The sequence below is a fragment of the Vulpes vulpes genome, chromosome 9 (assembly GCF_048418805.1).
Source record: "Vulpes vulpes isolate BD-2025 chromosome 9, VulVul3, whole genome shotgun sequence".
NCBI classification, from domain to species: domain Eukaryota; kingdom Metazoa; phylum Chordata; class Mammalia; order Carnivora; family Canidae; genus Vulpes; species Vulpes vulpes.
In genome coordinates, this window is record NC_132788.1 from 26,074,319 (window position 1) to 26,092,686 (window position 18,368).

The 18,368-nt window shown below is 39.0% G+C and overlaps 1 pseudogene; it reads left to right on the plus strand.

Annotated features, from left to right (window-relative positions):
• The first annotated feature begins 473 nt into the window (after positions 1-473).
• On the plus strand, positions 474-1,423 carry LOC112926711 (ubiquitin-conjugating enzyme E2 L3-like; annotated as a pseudogene).
• The last annotated feature ends 16,945 nt before the right edge of the window (positions 1,424-18,368 follow it).

Consider the following 18,368-nt stretch of genomic DNA (forward strand, 5'->3'; position numbering starts at 1 on the left):
ATTTTATTTTATTTTATTATTTATTTATTTTTAAAGATTTATTTATTTATTTATTCATGATAGACATAGAGAGAGAGAGAGAGAGAGGCAGAGACACAGGCAGAGGGAGAAGCAGGCTCCATGCATGCAGGGAGCCTGACGCGGGACTCGATCCCGGGACCCCAGGATCGTGCCCTGAGCCAAAAGCAGGCGCTAAACCTCTGAGCCACCCAGGGATCCCCACAGGGTTTAATTTTATATTTTATATTATTTATAAAATAATATATATATTTTAATATATACATAAAATTATTTTTATATATAATATATATAAATAATATATATAAATAATATATAAAATTATTTATATTAATTAATTTAATAAATGTTTTATGTCCCTGGAATTCAGCTACTTAATACAGTGTGGAGCTCTATATACACTGGTGTTGGAATATCCCCAAGTAGATTATTAAGTGAACAAAACTCCCAGTCATAAATAAGTCGAGCAGCACCAGATCCGAGATGACGGCCAGCAGGAGGCTGATGAAGGAGCTTGAAGAAATCCGCAAATGTGAAATGAAAAACTTCCGTAACATCCAGGTTGATGAAGCTAATTTATTGTGGCAAGGGCTTATTGTTCCTGACAACCCTCCATATGATAAGACGGCCTTCAGAATCGAAATCAACTTTCCAGCAGAGTACCCATTCAAACCACCGAAGATCACATTTAAAACAAAGATCTAGGGATCCCTGGGTGGCGCAGCGGTTTAGCGCCTGCCTTTGGCCCAGGGCGCGATCCTGGAGACTCGGGATCGAATCCCACGTCGGGCTCCCGGTGCATGGAGCCTGCTTCTCCCTCTGCCTGTGTCTCTGCCTCTCTCTCTCTCTCTGTGTGACTACCATAAAAAAAAAAAAAAAAAAAAAAAAGATCTATCATCCGAACATCAATGAAAAGGGGCAGGCCTGTCTGCCAGTAATTAGTGCTGAAAACTGGAAGCCAGCAACCAAAACCGACCAAGTAATCCAGTCCCTCATAGCACTGGTGAACGACCCCCAGCCCGAGCACCCACTTCGGGCTGACCTAGCTGAAGAATACTCTAAGGACCGTAAAAAATTCTGTAAGAACGCTGAAGAGTTTACAAAGAAATACGGGGAGAAGCCGCCTGTGGACTAAACTCTGCCACCACCGATTCCAGCGAGCGTGAGTGGAGACCCCGAGCAGCACATTCAGACACCCCGCAAAGCAGGACTCTGCGGAAAATTGACACGTGCCGCCTGGCGTTTGCTTGTGGCAGTTACTAACTTTCTACAGTTTTCTTTCTTTCTTTTTTATTTTTATTTTTATTTTTTCTACAGTTTTCTTAATCAAAAGTGGTCTAGGTAACCTGTAAAGAAAGGATTAAAAATTTAAGATGTTCTAGTTCTGCTTTCTTTGTTTTAAAAATCGCTGCTTCAATCTACTTTAAAATAATGGTGTTTCTTTTCTTGTCCAAATTGATCCAAAGCCTTCAATTTACACTTAGCCCTTAAGGTTAAAACAACCAAAAAGGTTGCAGTTAACTTCCTTCCCCTGCCCTTACAATTCCCACTTTCTTGCATTTGGTTTGTTTTTCACTTATTCACTTCTCCCAGACCCAGGGCTATCTCTTCCGCAAAGGAGGAGAAAATGCTCCTGGCGATTCTGGTGGCTTCTCTACTCCCATGTTGCACTGCCCTGTGTGGGAGTTTGTTCAAATTATCCTGGCTCCAATTTATAACATCCTTTTAAAAAATATTAAAAACAAGCAAACCACCACTCACCCCCCCCCCCCCCCCCCAAAAAAAAGCAAAAGCAGCCGTGAAAAGGGAGGCCCAGTTCTTATGTAAAAATCTGGCCGGTTTTAACCACAATAACGTTGATTAAATGGGCAAGCCCTGATGTCTGTGTGCCTGATTGAACTTCAGCCTGGCCTGGCCTGCTTGGGAAACCCAGGTCTGGGCCAACCCCAGAGGAGGGCCTGCCAACCAGAGGATGCTGTGCACTTGTGTGAGGAATTTCTTGCCAGAGAGGCTCCTGAGGCCAAAGGTTGACGGTCCTCCCTGCAGCCACTGTACAAGATGTGCTGGTCACTGCAGACAACCCTGAAGCCAGGATGTCCATGTGAAATTCCACGCTCACCTGTCACTGAGCTCGCTCTCCCAGCTCCCCAGGGCAGCGCAGCCCCACCGTGACCCTCCCTCGGCACAGTTTGGCCCTTTGCGGGGTTGGAATTGGCCGGACTTGGCTGTAGCCAGCAGCAGTGTGGGGGTGCCGGCGCCCTGCTGGCCCCTTCCTTCTGAACAGTCCAGGAGCAAGACGGCCTTCCCTCTCCCTCTGGACTCACAGCCTTTGCAGAGTCAAGCTCCACTTGAAGCTCACTCAGTAATATCCTTTACATGTGTTTTTTGTTGTTGTTGTTGTTTTTTTAATTTTTTAAAATTTATTTATGATAGTCACAGAGAGAGAGAGAGAGAGAGAGAGAGAGAGAGAGAGAGGCAGAGACACAGGCAGAGGGAGAAGCAGGCTCCATGCACTGGGAGCCCGACGTGGGATTCGATCCCGGGTCTCCAGGATCGGGCCCTGGGCCAAAGGCAGGCGCCAAACCGCTGCGCCACCCAGGGATCCCCCTTTACATGTGTTTTATATTGTTTTGACTGCCTTTTTTTGTAGAAATAAAAATTGACCTTAGAATTACAAAAAAAAAAAAAAAAAATAAAGTAAATAAGTCATGGGATGTAATGGTGACCATAGTTAATAATATTGTATTACATATTTGAAAGTTGCTAACAGGTCTTAAAAGTTCTCATCTTAAGGAAAAAAAAATTGTAACTATGTATAGTGATTTAGCCAGGCTTTCAAAATATATGCAAATAACAAATCATTACGTTATACACCTGAAGATTATATGTTACAGGTCAAATATTTCTCATTAAAAAAGATGACACCCCCCCCAAAAAAAAAACAAGACATGAAAGAATCTATCCAGTATACTTAAAATTGTACAAATAAATCAGAATTGTATATATCATTTATAGGAATGCATTTTCATTGGAAAGATAAAGATTTCTTTAGAGAAATTAATTCCTGGAAAAGAGACTGGGACAAAGGTAAAACTTAAGTTTTTTTTAGTTTGAACAGTTTAGTTCTTAATCCTCTGCATGTACTATGTTTATTTTAAAAATGTGTTGGTAAACTTTGGGACAATTGGAATAGTTCTCAATACAGGTTATTTTTTAAAGCAAACATCACACTTTGAATTGTTTTAATTATTTTTTTTTCTTTTCCATTGTGCTTCAGTACAGTTTAAATGACTCTGGTGATAGTTACTTTTAGAAATATTCCAGAATTTTGAAGGGCAGAACTTAGTTTGAAGGGCTTGCTACAGTTTTTTTCCCTAAATAATTTATAAATGTCCTTCTGAATATGTGACAATAACTCTATAACCTTGTTTTTCCTGTATTTTCAATCGTCTCTAAGGGACTGATAAAACACCAATGAAAAGGACTGCACTTTTCTTTTTTTTTTTCACTGAGAAAGAATAGAATTACCAGCTCCCTCCCCATATATAGATTAAAAAAAGAAATGATCACAAGAAGCTGTTTCCCTCCTTGGGCAATCGCTAGCCAGATAATGGATGGAATAAAAAAGATGGGTAGAGATGTTCATTTGGAGAGAATCATTACTGTACTCTGAATCTCTCCCCTCCATTTCCTGGAAATTGGAGGAGTGGGGTTGGGGTGAAAACTACACTGTAGCCCAAACCCAGTCAAGGGACTTCAAGGGGACCATTTGAAAAACTTTGAAATGTGCTTCTTGCATATGAGGACTAGAGACTAATCTGCATCTGATTAAGACAAAATGCAATTAGGACTAGTTTTGATCTTTCTTGGGAAACCAACATCTCATCCAAAAGAATGACATTAACTTCTTTGGTATTGGAGCCAGAAGAGTTCTGCTCGGATTTGGAGGCTTTTCTTAAATTTACTAGAGTAAGAGTTGCTTGAGTCTTTTGATGGACGATGCTGTGCTGTGCAGGAGAGAAAGCCTACGTGTGATCCACTTGGTTCTGTCCACAAAGACTGCCCATGTGGAAGTCTCAGCAGAAGGAAGATAGAGTTTATAGAGTTTACAGTTGGATACACAGCCTTGGTCATATGCCTGAGTCAAGGAACAGCAGAAGAGAGGAATTCAAGAGGGAGCCTCTATCTTCAAAAGCTTATGACTGTTCTAGAGAGAAAGGATCCACTTTCACCATATCAGAAATCAAAAGCACAAAGCTGCTTAGCTATGCATGAGTCAGCCTACCCCAGTCCCCACTTGCACAACTTAACACTGTAGCTGGAAGGGAGCTCAAGCTAAGTCAAGTTCAGAGTTTTTACTGGCTTTCTAATTACTGCATGGATTCTAATTACTGAAATAAATTACTTTCAATGATTAAAAAAGTAATAAGCAGACTTTTAAAATTATCTTAGTAACCAGAAGGCCAGTCAGGGGTCTTCCAGGTTTTTAATTGAGAAGCAGGATAAGATTATCCCTACTGAATAAAGTTGTGACCAAAATTAAAGTGTCATGATTGTTCCACATATGAGCTAACATTAATTAAAATATTTCTAGGATTTTAATCTATGCTGTGGTTGCAAGCCATGAGTCCATTCAGGCCTGAGTGGGAGAGCTATTCCTTTGACTACCTGGGTGATTATAGTGAATTACTTAACTTGTATGAAACTTGGTTTGTGTGTTCATAAAATAATTTGGAAATATTCCAAATATGCAGAAATGAACAGAGAATCACTGCACTACACAGCCCCAGGTAGCATTAGTCACAGCATGGTTTATGTGATCATCTCTCCAAGCCATAGTGTAGTATTCAGCTCCTCATCTGTCTATGATATCATTGTTTTTAGAGAATGGATATAATAGCTTCATTGACATATTAAAAGTATGCCAGTCTTCTTTAGATATATCTTAATGGAATAATAACTACAGTTAAAATATTACACTTACATTGAGACTGTGTATATCTTCTGATCATACCTTTCTTATCCTGTCATAATTTTCTGTTCATAATTACTACATACTTTTATAATATTAATAAAATCAACATACAATCTTGTTTGCAAATTTTAAAGATTTTGACACGTGGGACTCTTGTATTTACTGGTAAGAGTGTTTCCTTCTCTGGGATCCTGCATCTCTGGATCTCTACACCCTCAGAACCTAAAGATGCAAGTTTCACAAATTCCTCAAGCAACCACTAGGAGTGATGGTAAGCAGAGCCATGCTTACTTACTTCTACCCTCTACTCCTCAGACCCGTGTGTTCTATATATTGTAAACACAGTGCCATAGAATGATCATTGTTTCTGAATGCATACTACAGCTCTATTGGCATTGTTTTCATTTTGTATTTCTGAGCTGGCATTCAGTTATCCTTTTCAAAAGCTGTTCCACCACTTTCTCTCTCTAGTTAGAAGGAACTTTTATCCCTTAATCCAAGGTAAACATAGGCACCAGTGTAATAGTGGTTGATGGTGTGGGGGTCTAGGCCACCTTTCCATGCTGATAATTTGTATATTCTGGCCTTGTTTATGCTCCATACTGGATACCCCACCTGCAATTTTTAATGGGTTGCTTTGAGGATTACCTAACCTTATGGCTAGTAGCGTCTGATAGATCATTAAACATGTTGGCTATTTCTGGCTACAAAGTCAGGTGCTCTGTCTCTTTAATCAGAACTAGGAGCTGTTTTTCTAAGGCTGTATATTTCTCTGTTGCAGATGGTCTGTATCATGACTCTCTACCTGGGGCTAACCATAAACTACACATGTAGTCTTTTTCCATCTGTGATACCTGAACCATAGATATCATCATATGGATCAAGTGGCAGGATGCTCACACTTAGCCTGAATCCACTTCCCAGCCCTTTCCTTTTTTGGTCGTCACTTGAAGTGGGAAGTTTTCCATGTACCTTGGTAGATGGGATAAGGTAGTATTTCCAAATGAGAAAGAGAACCTAGATGGCTTCTAGCTATTGGTCTTTGTTCTGAGCAGTGAAAGATGAACATTGTGGTAGCTTCTGCTTTATTTTGCGGAGAATGTCATGGCATACCACAGATCACTGGATCCCTACAAATATCACTGGAATTTTCGTAGGATTTATCTCCCATTCTGTGGAGTTTATCTGTTTTACAAAGCCTTCGGTATACTTCTTACTTACCTACTCCTTTTAACAAAATTATATCCATATGGTGAACCCCCGTGATATTCTGTGGGATGACTAGGTCGTTCATGTTCTTTTATGATAGTCCAGGTCCAGGACTATGTTATAGTAGATGTAGCATAGCCCTGGTCTAAGAGCATATATATGTATTTTTATCTCTTCCATATGAATAAGTATTACTTCTGGGCACCTATTGGTTTGGACAATAATGCAGTTTTCCAGATCAGTGACCACATTGAGGTCATGCTATATATAGCTCTAGCAAAAATAAAATATCTGGCACTGAAACTGAAATTATGACTATTACTCATTTGAGTTTAGACAGTCCAATGTTATTTTCTAGATTCTTACCTAATTTTTGGTGTGGATAGGATACATATTTATTACATCCTTTAGGTCTTTAAAGATGGTATTAATCCTGTCCATTGTGTGTGTGTGTGTGTGTGTGTGTGTGTGTATGTGTGTGTATTTTACACATGTATGTATATTTGGCCAGGGAGGGGTGGGACAAACTTCAGGTGGGCTTTCCCCACTAGGATCATTCTTATTTTGCAAGTCAAGGAAGAAATATGGTGGTTGTATTAATTTCCAAATATGCTCAATTCCAATTATACATGTGGGAGCTGGAGAAGTGACCATGGATTAGACCCATGGACCTACTTCAAGTCATATCTAGACCACAATTTTACTAGTTATCTGGCCCTGATAGGCTCTTATCATCCAGTTGAGAGGACAACTGATGAGACTTTAGAATGCATGATATCATTGTCAACTCAGATCTTCAATCTAACAGCCCTGAAATGTCTAGCTAATCTCGTTTCCTTAGTGTATGACTACCTGACTAAGTGGCTGTGGTTCCTTGGGGGAAGGACTGGGAGAATCATTACCAGAAATATTTGTTCTCCTGTTGACCCAGTCTCTCCTTAAATCACTGTGTTCCAGGTCTGAAAAACTAGTTCAAACTAGGTCTGAAAACTAGATCAGTAATCATTACTTTTATTGGACTAGCTGGCCTCAGCCTTCTGATCCTTGATTTAATATTTTAAAAGTAGAGATTGAGCAGTACTCTTGATGGCTGTTCTTCTATCTTGTCTCTGGGATGTCTAAGGGTTGTTTCACCTGGCTGCCATTCTGAACTTTCTGCTTATTAAATAATTGTACCATCTTGCTTATTTCAGGGTCCTATGATCCCCATTTTATTAAAGAATCCAGTTCTGTAATTCTTACCTTCAGGTCATCTCTACAGAGACAGTCTCTGTAGGCTTCTCAAAGATGATGGGGCTTCTCCCACTGGTGCATTTTCATCATTTTAATAAGCAAAGTATTCTCTGTATCCCTATGGCCCTGCCCTGGACATAGGTTTCTGGAATTGTGTAGCATATCTAGCATAGCATCCTTTGAAATTTTCTACCTTTTATCTTACCATTTACTAAGGCAATTCTTCCATTTCTATTCCTTTTAGTACCAGCCATAGATATTTGTGGTTTTTTAAGAATGCCACTCTAGCAATGAGTTTATACTATCTCCCTGTATGCTTGCCAGTATGTGAAATCTTGCATTATAGAAAAGTGGTAGCATATTAATAGACTCTCATTTATCTAATTTCTTTATCCCCTCCATTGCATTTATCTCTTTTAGGATCCCATTCCATAGAGACTTTCACAGCTCCTGCCATAAATGTTGGCTTGATACCATATGCATACTGGGGTACAATCTGTCTCTCCTTTGAGCAGGTCTAGCACTTTCTTTGTCAGTTTATGTTGTATTTTGGCATTTACTATATCCTGATGACCAGGAAGAGAGGTGGGGAAAGTCTTGAGGGGGATCATATTTATTGTACAAGGGAGAGCAAACGCTGTGTTATCTTCATGCAAAAAAGGAAAGCAAATCCTTATCAGGCAGGAGTAGGCCACTTGTTCAGGCTTGTTCAGATGCTTCAGAGTGATCTGAAGTTTCAAAGTTTTCAAGAGCATCAATCCAATCCAGATATCTCCATCTCAAATCTCACAGACTAATTCTTTCTCCAATAGGTCCTTGGAGTACAGACTTTTAGGTATGAAAACTTAACTTTCTCTGGAGTGCTTTACTCTTCTAATTATGTCCTGGACTTGACCCTCAGTTTTTCTTGCTCTGGCTGCTGGAGATGAATTCTTTATATGCCTCCATGGAGGCCTTCTGACTTTCACACTTTGCTTTAGAGGTTGGTGATTAACCAATGTTAGCCTTTCACTATGTTTCTACAACAGAATGCACATTCTATGCTCCTTATAATTGCTGGTCCCCTGAAACTCCAAAGTGCTTACACCATTCCCTTTCATTATGGGCCCATTAGAGTACTAGTGGTGAAATTTAACAACTGGAATGCTACAACTTGTTGGGGCTGTCAGTACTCCCCCTAATGCTGGTGATGTGCTCTTCTTTTCCCCCTCATTGTCGTCAGTGGGTGACGACAACCGCATTATAGAGTATACTTCATAAGACCACTCTTAGCAATAATTGTAGTGTGTTGGGTTTGAGGAAACAGATTCTGAAACAGACATTGTCTTGGATGGCATTTATGTGGGAAGGAACTCAGAAACAACACCTAAAAAAAAAAAGAAACTTTGGAGCAGGCAGAGGGAGAAGTTTATTGGTGATGTAGTTACCATGGAGGCTGCCTCAGATCCCACGGGGAGCTTTGACACAGAGATGGTCTTTCAGAGATGCCCACATTGAGGCAAGAGGCTGAGATTTTGTACCACCACACTGACTGCATTTGATGTGGGTTACCCATGAGACAGGCAGGAGCACAACTTTGGGCTGCCTATTTATCTCTGCTAAAGGTGATTCTCACGGAGGGAAAAGCCTATAGCAGCTAATATTCCTGGCATCGTGGAAAATACCTGCATTGGTCCTGGAGGATTATGCTATAAATTTTTTGCAAACATGAACATGTCTTCATAAGGATTCTTTAATCTTTTTTCCACATTTTACAGATAAGGAATGTGCCCAAAACTTGGGTAACTAGCCTAAGTGGATATGACTATGAAGTATGGAAGCTAGGATTCCAACCCAGGCAATCTGACTCACAGACTCCCAATCACTGCCTCTTGCCACCCTAGTCACTACCTTTAAATGACTATATATACTAGATTGTGTGGGTCAATGGTATGGCCTATGTGAAGTATAGTATACTGTGCCTCAATGTGCTAACGGGTGTGGACAGAAACCACATTAAGAGGTTTCTAAAATCAATGCTTGCATGTTTCAAATTTCAACTGTTTTTCTTATATACCTGATTGAAAGATACCTACTTGTGGGGACCTGAAATGAAGACAAGGGCATTAATTGTTATTTGATATGCAATGGATGCTTACATAAATTCTTGATGCTTTTCATTCTTGCCCTGTCTACACAAAGTAAAGAGAAAAATATTTTAAAGAAGCACAGTTTAAACTCTATTTACTTTCATAGCACAGTTTAAACTCTATTTACTTTCATAGCAATTTTCATAGATTACCCTGCTCCATGATACACCAAGCAATTGACCGACATATACACATAGTGCATACACTATATATACACACACATATATATATATACACTATATAGACCACTGTACATAAAACATTTAGAATAGTCATAGAATGCAGTCTTGATGAGAAAAATGTAATGATAGAACTCAGTGATCATTTCAAGAGGAATTCTAGATTTTTGAGTGAATAAATAAAGAAATAAAAAGTATTCCAATTTGGGGGCACCTGAGTGGCTCAGTCAGTTAAGCATCTGACTCTTGATTTCTGCTCAGGTTGTGATCTCAGGGTCATGAGATTGAGCCCTGTGTCAGGCTCCGTGCTCAGCATGGAGTTGGCTTAAGATTCTCTCTCCCTCTCTCTCTCCCCACTCATGCTTGCTCTCTCTCTCTTTCTGTCTCGATAAATAAATAAAATATTTTAAAAAGTATGCCAATTCAGAAAATATATTCTAAAATGCTTAATTGGAACTTACATTGGCCATGAAGTTTTAACATCTTTAAAATATATCTAAAAATAATTTTTCTATTTATCACTTGTAACCAGTATTAAATCAGCAGTGGAATTGGTAAAAGTGAGTGCAAGACAAAGTCTACTGTGCCCACAAAAATGCATGTACAAGTTTGATACATAACAAGAATTCATTTACCATGACTTGTTCATCACTCAAAAAATATCCAGTGGCATTATTTTTGATAAAAATGTAAACAAATGATGTTCATTGGCACTTTCTCCAGTAATGTAAATGTTCTGTAATATACAATTATTTTTATCATGACACCATATCTAATGATAAGATTTTATTTAACTTAAAAATAAAGACTTTTAAACATCTCTATGGGTTAGTTTAGCTGGTACAGTTGTTACTACTCATAGAGAAGCTCAGTCTGCTAGAAATGGAATATTGTAAAATGTAGACATGGGTTTTCTTATATTCAATCACATCTCCAGTCTTAAAACTTCAATTGGTTTATATGGAGATGTTATTGTCATTCCTAGTTATGTTGTCATGATCAGCTTTGAAATTTAAATTTCAATGTTTATCTGGACCTGCTTGTCCAATATGATAGCCACTAGCCACGTATTTCTATTGATATTGAAACTGAAATTAATCAGTTTAAATAATATTTAAAAAAATCACTTTGACAGTCATACCAGCTACATTTCAAGTACTAAATAGTGAGAAAGTAGAGCTATCTTATCTTGTAGGCTAAAATTTCCAAATAGTTGGAAGAAGTAGCTAGGGGGCGATGTGGGGCTTCTTGTTTCTCATTCTTGTAAAGTGGGAACAATTTGAGGATTTTAAAGGTTAATGTGAAGCAGCCAGCAGAGTGCAAGAGGTTTGTCAATACAGGAAAGAGAGAGAAAAATCAATATAATAAAGTCCTTGAGAAGGTGGGAAATAATGAGGAGAGCACAGATAAAGATATTAGATGTTGAAAATAGAAAGGAGATTTCATTGTAAACAAGAGAAGGGCGGAGACCTGGGGATAGGGGTGGGAAGATGGATTGTAAAGTCAGTGACAGGAATTTGAGGAAGTTTTCCCCTCAGTACTTATGTTCCTTATGAGCTATGAATCAAAGAATCTTTTGGAACTCACAGGGGAAACAGGGAGGTCAGAAGCTGGATATGGTTGACAATATAAATCAGGTGACCAGCGGGTAAAACAGCAAGACTAAGGAAAAAGTCATAGCATTGCTGGCAATGCATGCGGGCCCCAGGTGAGGTTGGCGATGATCAGATTATAGTTTCAAAGGTGGGATGGTGGTGTGACTTTCCTGCAGTTAAAAAGGAAAAAGGGTAAATTTGGGGTAATATTTTAAAACAACCCACATGGCTTATTGGAAAAGCAGAAAAAGAAAATTCCAGGTGGAGAGAATTTCCTTCTTCTTGAAATTTACGTATCATGCATTTATTCATTAGTTAGTCTGTTACTTGTTGTTACTTCTCTCCTCCTCTTCACACTTTGAGCTCTCCTTGCTACAAAAGGATCCATCTCAGGAATGGCCAGGTAGAAGAGATGCAAAGAGCCTGGTGGGGGGAAGAGTGGAGAGCTCCCATGCCCTCTCCGACTCTCCAACTGTTCACCAATCTGAAAGCTCTCTGAACCCCCTCCTTTCAGCTGTCAGCAGCCCAGTGTGGGTTCAGTGAATGAAAACAGTTGAGTCACACCAGGATTAATTAAAAAAAATTACTTTCCCTCAGGTGCTCCGTAACATCTGAATAACAGATTTCAGATAAGTTGCAAGAGAGTTGGCACATGGAGATGTAAGAAGCTCAGCTGAGCTGGAGGAAGAACTGAGCTGCCTGGTGGTAGAGTGGTCAATTAGAAACAAGCAGCCCCAAAATGAAAGTAACAGTTAAACCTTTAATCACTGTGATAGTATAAGAGGCTAACCCAGAAAAAGTTCTGGCTCCCACTCTATTCCATTTAACCTGTGGTTGAAGGTCTCTGGTTTAGGGGCGGGTAGACCAGCACAAAAGTAAGGATCCTATTATTGACGAGGGAACCCCAAACAAAAGGCTCCAGCAGTTTTGTTGACCCGGGGGGCCAAGGAAGGATGGAGAAGAATGCAGAACCTTGAAGAGCAAGGCTAGCCAGGAGTCTAAGTCCTTGCCTGCAACTCCCCACAGCACCTGCAATGCGTTTGCTGGGCATCAAGTCTGGTGCAGGAGGCAGTGCTCCCGCTCCCAGAGGAGGCCTGGCAGGTCAAATCTTTGTGATTGCTTGCGTTCGGTCTGATAAATCACACATAGTTATTTTGGTCTGGAGCCAGGTTGCTCACAAGAAGCTTATAAAAAGGGTGAAGAGCAGCTGTCTGTGTGCTGGAATTTCCGACAAAAGGTCAAAAAAGTCATGTATTGGGAAGTTATTTCAATTTGAAGTTATTTCAGAGGTGATGAGGCAGATTGGGTCAGATAAGTCAAAGGTTAAGTCAGACAGTCAGGTGTGCTTCCAAACTGCCATGAAATCAATCTGAGGATTTGTTATGAAGCATATTTCTAAGTCTCAGTGTAGACTCAATGATCGGCACATACATGCCCACTTCAAGCAAACAGCTGGGGGATTTTGCTGCCAATATATGACCACAGGTTTAGAAAAACTGTCTGTTTTAAAAGTATGGGTGGATTGGGACACCTGGGGGGCTCAGTTGGTTAAGCGTCCAATCTTGACTTCAGCTCAGGTTGTGGTCTCAGGGTCCTGGGATCCAGCCCGGATGGGGTCTACAGTCAGTGGGGAGTCTGCTTGAGGATTCTCTCTCTCCTCCTGCCTATCCCCCTGCTCACACACGTTCTCTCTCTCTTTAAAAAAAATAAAATAAATCTAAATAAAATGAAATAAAATAAAAATATGGGTGGCCATAAATAGAGTGAAAATGAATATTGTCAAACATGAGATCATCACATGTGAGAAAGGTATAAATTAATATCACAAGCAGAAAGGAACCAAGAAACTTCTCAGCAAGGAAGAGGGAGAGGAGAGGAGAGGAGAGGAGCTTAACTACTGATGACATTAGAAAAAGCAGGTAACACTAGCTCACTTTCTACTTTCTAGTGTGATCATAATAATAGTGCTAGCAGCATCCTCTGGATGGCTCTTCTTTTTTTTTTTAAGATCTTATTTATTTATTTGAGAGAGAGAGTGCACAAGCAGGGGGAGCAGTAGAGGGAGAGGAAGAAGCAGGCTCCCCACTGAGCAGGGAGTCCCATGTGGGGCTCCATCCCAGGACCCTGAGATCATGACCTGAGCTGAAGGCAGATGCTTAACCCACTGAGCCATCCAGGTGCCTCTGGATGGCTCATTTTATACCCATTTCACAAACTAGGCCATTGAGGCTCAGAGAGTTTTAGAGACTTGTCCAAGATTGTCACAGCTGGTAGGAAAAAATCACATTCAGCTGCTTCATATCCTCAAATTTGTCTCTCAGTCAGCATGAAGTGTATTTGGCTTCCTTCCCTACGTACCTCTGATAGAATAGTTCCCCACAGCAGAAACCTAGAGGTTTAATTCAAATCATTTGCAGTGATTTGGCCTTGCTCTTCTTGCTTTCCTTTGTTTCTTCTGCAAGCCTGTCATGCTGGACAACCCCCTCTTTGAGGTTACTTTCTGTCTTCCATCTTTCTCACAGGAACATTGACTTTCTCTTCTGACCTCTTCTGCAGCAGGTTCAACAGACCGCAATAAACATACAAACAGGGATGCCTGGGTGGCTCAGTGGTTGAGCGGCTGCCTTCCACTCAGGGCATGATCCCGGGGTCCTGGGATCGAGTCCCACATCGGACTCCCCATAGGGAGCCTGCTTCTCCCTCTGCCTATGTCTCTGCCTCTCTGAGTATCTTATGAATAAATAAATAAAATCTTTAAAAATAAATAAACACACAAGCAGACACTAAAGTAACATACTAAAGTCTATAATTAGATAAAATTTCAATGCATGATTTTTTTTTTTTAATGGAGATGGTCCATTTCTAATGGAAGACCAAACAAAACTGAAGCTTTGGTAGCCACTATTCATTCCTTTTTAAAACAACATTCAAAAGTATATCTCTTTTGAAATTTTATACCTTCACTATTATTTTGAGAAAAGTCACATTTTTAAGCTGAGATTTCACAGGGGATTTAGTATCTACCCATGGATCTGTGAACACTTTTTACTGTATTGATTTGTGACTATTTTAACAAGAAAAAGTAGGCCATTTATTTTCAAACCAATAGAGTCGATTCACTACCCAAATAAACACTAATTTTTGCATCCCAGTTATTTTCAGAAAATCAATGTAAAACTGGAATTTGCCAAGAGAAAGAAAATGAGTTAGCTGGATGCACACTGAAATAAATCTTTATTCTAGCTTAAAGCTGTTTGCGTACATGCTCCTAAAGCGGATCCATAGCAGACAAATTGGATTTCAGATTGCTTTAACTTCAGCAAATAGACATTCAATTGTCTTTCTCAAAGAAAGGATATGTTTGCAAAATAGCATGTATTTATAGGCTTCTCAAACAAAAATCTTGTCACTGGCCTACTACCATGATTATTATTTATGGTAGCTTTTTTTTTTTAAATGAGAGAAGGATTCATACCAATTCAGGCACTGTCTCACTAAATCTCCATATCAGGGTGCCTTGGTGGCCCAGTTGGTTAAGTGTCTGCCTTCAGGTGAGGTTGTGATCCCAGGATCCTAGGATTGAGCCTCGTGTCAGGCTCCCTGCTCAGTGGGAAGCCTACTTCTCCCTCTCCTTCCTACTTGTGCTATCTTTGTCACTATCTCTGTCTTTTTCACTCTGTCAAAATAAAATATAAAATAAAACAATAAAATAAAATAAATTAAATTAAATGAAAAAATATCCCCATTTATCAACAAAGTTGATCCCTGTGAAGATAAAAAGGTTTGGCATAAACCCTAGTATAACTAACTTGGTTTTTGGAAACTGAACCCTTGGCTTTATCTAACCAGATCATTAAGAGGCCCTGCTTGGCTTTCAGGAGGCAATGCATACTTTTAATTTTTTTTTCCTGTGTGGCATTTTAGAATACCCTCAAATTATTAAATTTAGGATTCTCAGGTTAGGACTTCATTTTATACCATGGAATTGAGAAATAGTAATTGAAATGCAGAATATTTTTCAAAAGTTTTTTTTGTTTAATTAATCCATCAGATATTCATAGAAAAGTATGGGAGATAAAATGACTATTGTTTTTTTCTTTTCAAAATTTATTATTTTTTATTATTTAAAAAATATTTTATTTAAATTCAATTTGCCAACATAGAGTATAACACCTAGCACTCATCTCATCACATGCCCTCCTTAGTCCCTGTCACCCAGTTACCTGATCTTCCCCATCCACCTCCCCTTCTGCAACCCTTTGTTTCCCAGAGTTAGGAGTCTCTAATGGTTTGTCTTCCTTTCTAATTTTTCCTCACTAAGTTTCCCTCCTTTCCCTATGGTCCCTTTCAGTATTGCTTCTTTCCACATATGAGTGAGACCATATGATTGTCTTTCTCTGATTTACTTATTTCACTCAGCATAATACCCTCCAGGTCCATCCATGTCGAAGCAAATGGTGGGTATTTGTCCTTTCTGATGGTTGAGTAATATCCCATTGTATATAGAGACCATATCTTCTTTATCCATTCATCTGTCGAAGAACATTGTGGCTCCTTCCACCATTTGACTATTGTGGACGTTGCTGCTATGAACATTAGGGTGCAGGTATCTCTGCGTTTCACTACATCAGCATCTTTGGGGTAAATACCCAGTAGTGCAATTGCTGGGTTGTAGGGTAGCTCTATTTTTAACTTCTTGAAGAACCTCCACACTGTTTTCCAGAGTGTCTGTATCAGCTTGCATTCCCACCAACAGTGCAAGAGGGTTCCCCTTTCTCCACATCCTCTCCAACATTTGTTGTTTCCTGTCTTGTTAATTTTAGCCATTCACACCAGTATAAAGTAGTATCTCATTGTGGTTTGGATTTGTATTTCCCTGATGGCAAGTGAATGTGGAGCATTTTTTCATGTGCTTGTTGGCCATGTGTATGTCTTCTTTGGAGAAATGTCTGTTCATGTCTTCTCCCCATTTCATGCCTGGATTGTTTGTTTCTTGGGTGTTGAGATATAGATAGAGAGAGAAGCAAGCTTCATGCAGGGAGCCTGATGTGGGACTCGATCCTTGGACTCCACGATCATGCCCCAAGTAGAAGGCTGGTGCTCAACCACTGAGCAACCCAGGTGTCCCTGATGGTTACTTTTTAATGTTTTCAATTATTATTTATTATGATATCATTATTATTCTTGGCTACCACATATAAATAACTAAATCCATTTTACAGGAAACAAAGTTCAATCTGAAATATGCTTCTCTCCCGGTGCCTACTCTAATACTGTCAAATAATACCAAAGAAAGAGGTCATAATTTGATTTCTGGTACACTCTACATCTGTATTACCTAAGCAGTACTTGGAATGTGGAGAATGTGTGGGGAAGATGTCATGACTGAACATACAGGCAATCGCAAGGGCTTAGTACTCCGGTGCTCACTATGGAGAAACATTTTGCTTGTTTTTGCATTTATTTAAAGGTCAGTGTTACAAACAACTTTGATTTTTTAAAAGTCAGGAATAAATGCTTATAATTTCCCTATCAGAATGCATTTCATAGTAACATCCTGGCATTGATTAATCTTATGTCTTAAAATATCCTTTCTAAAAAAATTTTTTTTAATAAAATAAAATAAAATGTCCTTTATGCCGCTTTTTCTTAGGGTATAGAACTGCAGAGGGATTGCAGTTGAGGAGGTAGATAAATGCAATAAAATAATAAAAGGCCTCAATATTTTGTTATAAATTTTCAGTTTCAGACTGTCTTAAAAATACTGTTCCTCCTATTGTTGTCAATAATAGTCATTTTATCCTAGAGGAGAACACAGGCAACAACCTTTTTGAACTTGGCCACAGCAACTTCTTGCAGGGGCCACAGCAGCTTCCCTTGAAGGCAAGGGAAACAAAAGCAAAAATGAACTTTTGGGACTTCATCAAGATAAAAGGCTTTTGCCCAGCAAAGGAAATAGTCAACAAAACTAAAAGACAATCTACAGACAGGAGAAGGTATTTGCAAATGACATTAGATAAAGGGCTAGTATCCAAGATCTGTAAAGAACTTATCAAATTCAGGGACGCCTGGGTGGCTCAGCAATTGAGCGTCTGCCCAGGGTATGATCCCGGAGTCCCGGGATTGAGTTCCGGCCTATGTCTCTGCCTCTCTCTCTCTGTGTCTCATGAGTAAATAAACAAAATCTTTAAAAAAAACAAAAAATAACCATTAATTACTTTTTCTACATAAGATCAGTCTATTATTCTTGGCAACATATGAGTCTGTTTCTTTATTTGAAAGAGAAATAAATGGGTATCCTAGCTAATGGTAAAGTTGGTTTATTATGGGATTTGTCTACCTAAATGATTTGTCTGTCAAATGTCTTTTGAAATAGAAAAAAAGAGAAGATCAATACCATTATTGTTGATCAAGTTAGTCCATTTAAAGTTAACTAAAAATTAGAAAATTCTGGGATCAGTGTTTTTGTTTGTTCAGTTGTTTGTTTTAGTAAAGTTAGGCCCTACTCTAAGATTTGGCAAAGTCTAGCCTCTATTTACTTGATTCATGACCTGAAGATACTAATTGATCTTCCATAGTTACCAAGAGCCCTATGAGAAGATAACTTTGAAGAATTTTCTTCAAATTTTGAGGAAGAAAGCTGTTTCCTCGTTGGGCTCTCAGTAACTATGGAAGCTCTTTGACCATATTTTAGCATGTATACAATAATATATTCATAATCTACAATTATATGTATATATAGCATCTATTAACATGCATACAGTTTTGTCAGTTAGTGCTTCTGAGTATATAGTCAATATATAATTTATCAAGACGATAGGTTGAAATGTATTGTCATGAACCTTGTGGAGAAATATCTCCTGACTTGGAACCAAAAAACACTTCTATTCTAAAGTTTTCTACTTAATTAGTTTTGTATCTTTAGATAATTCATTTCTACTTTCTGCCCCTGAGTTTACTCATCTGTGCTGAGTAGACTACTGTTTCACAGATTTATAGTAAGAGGCATATGAGATTATATAACTCAAAC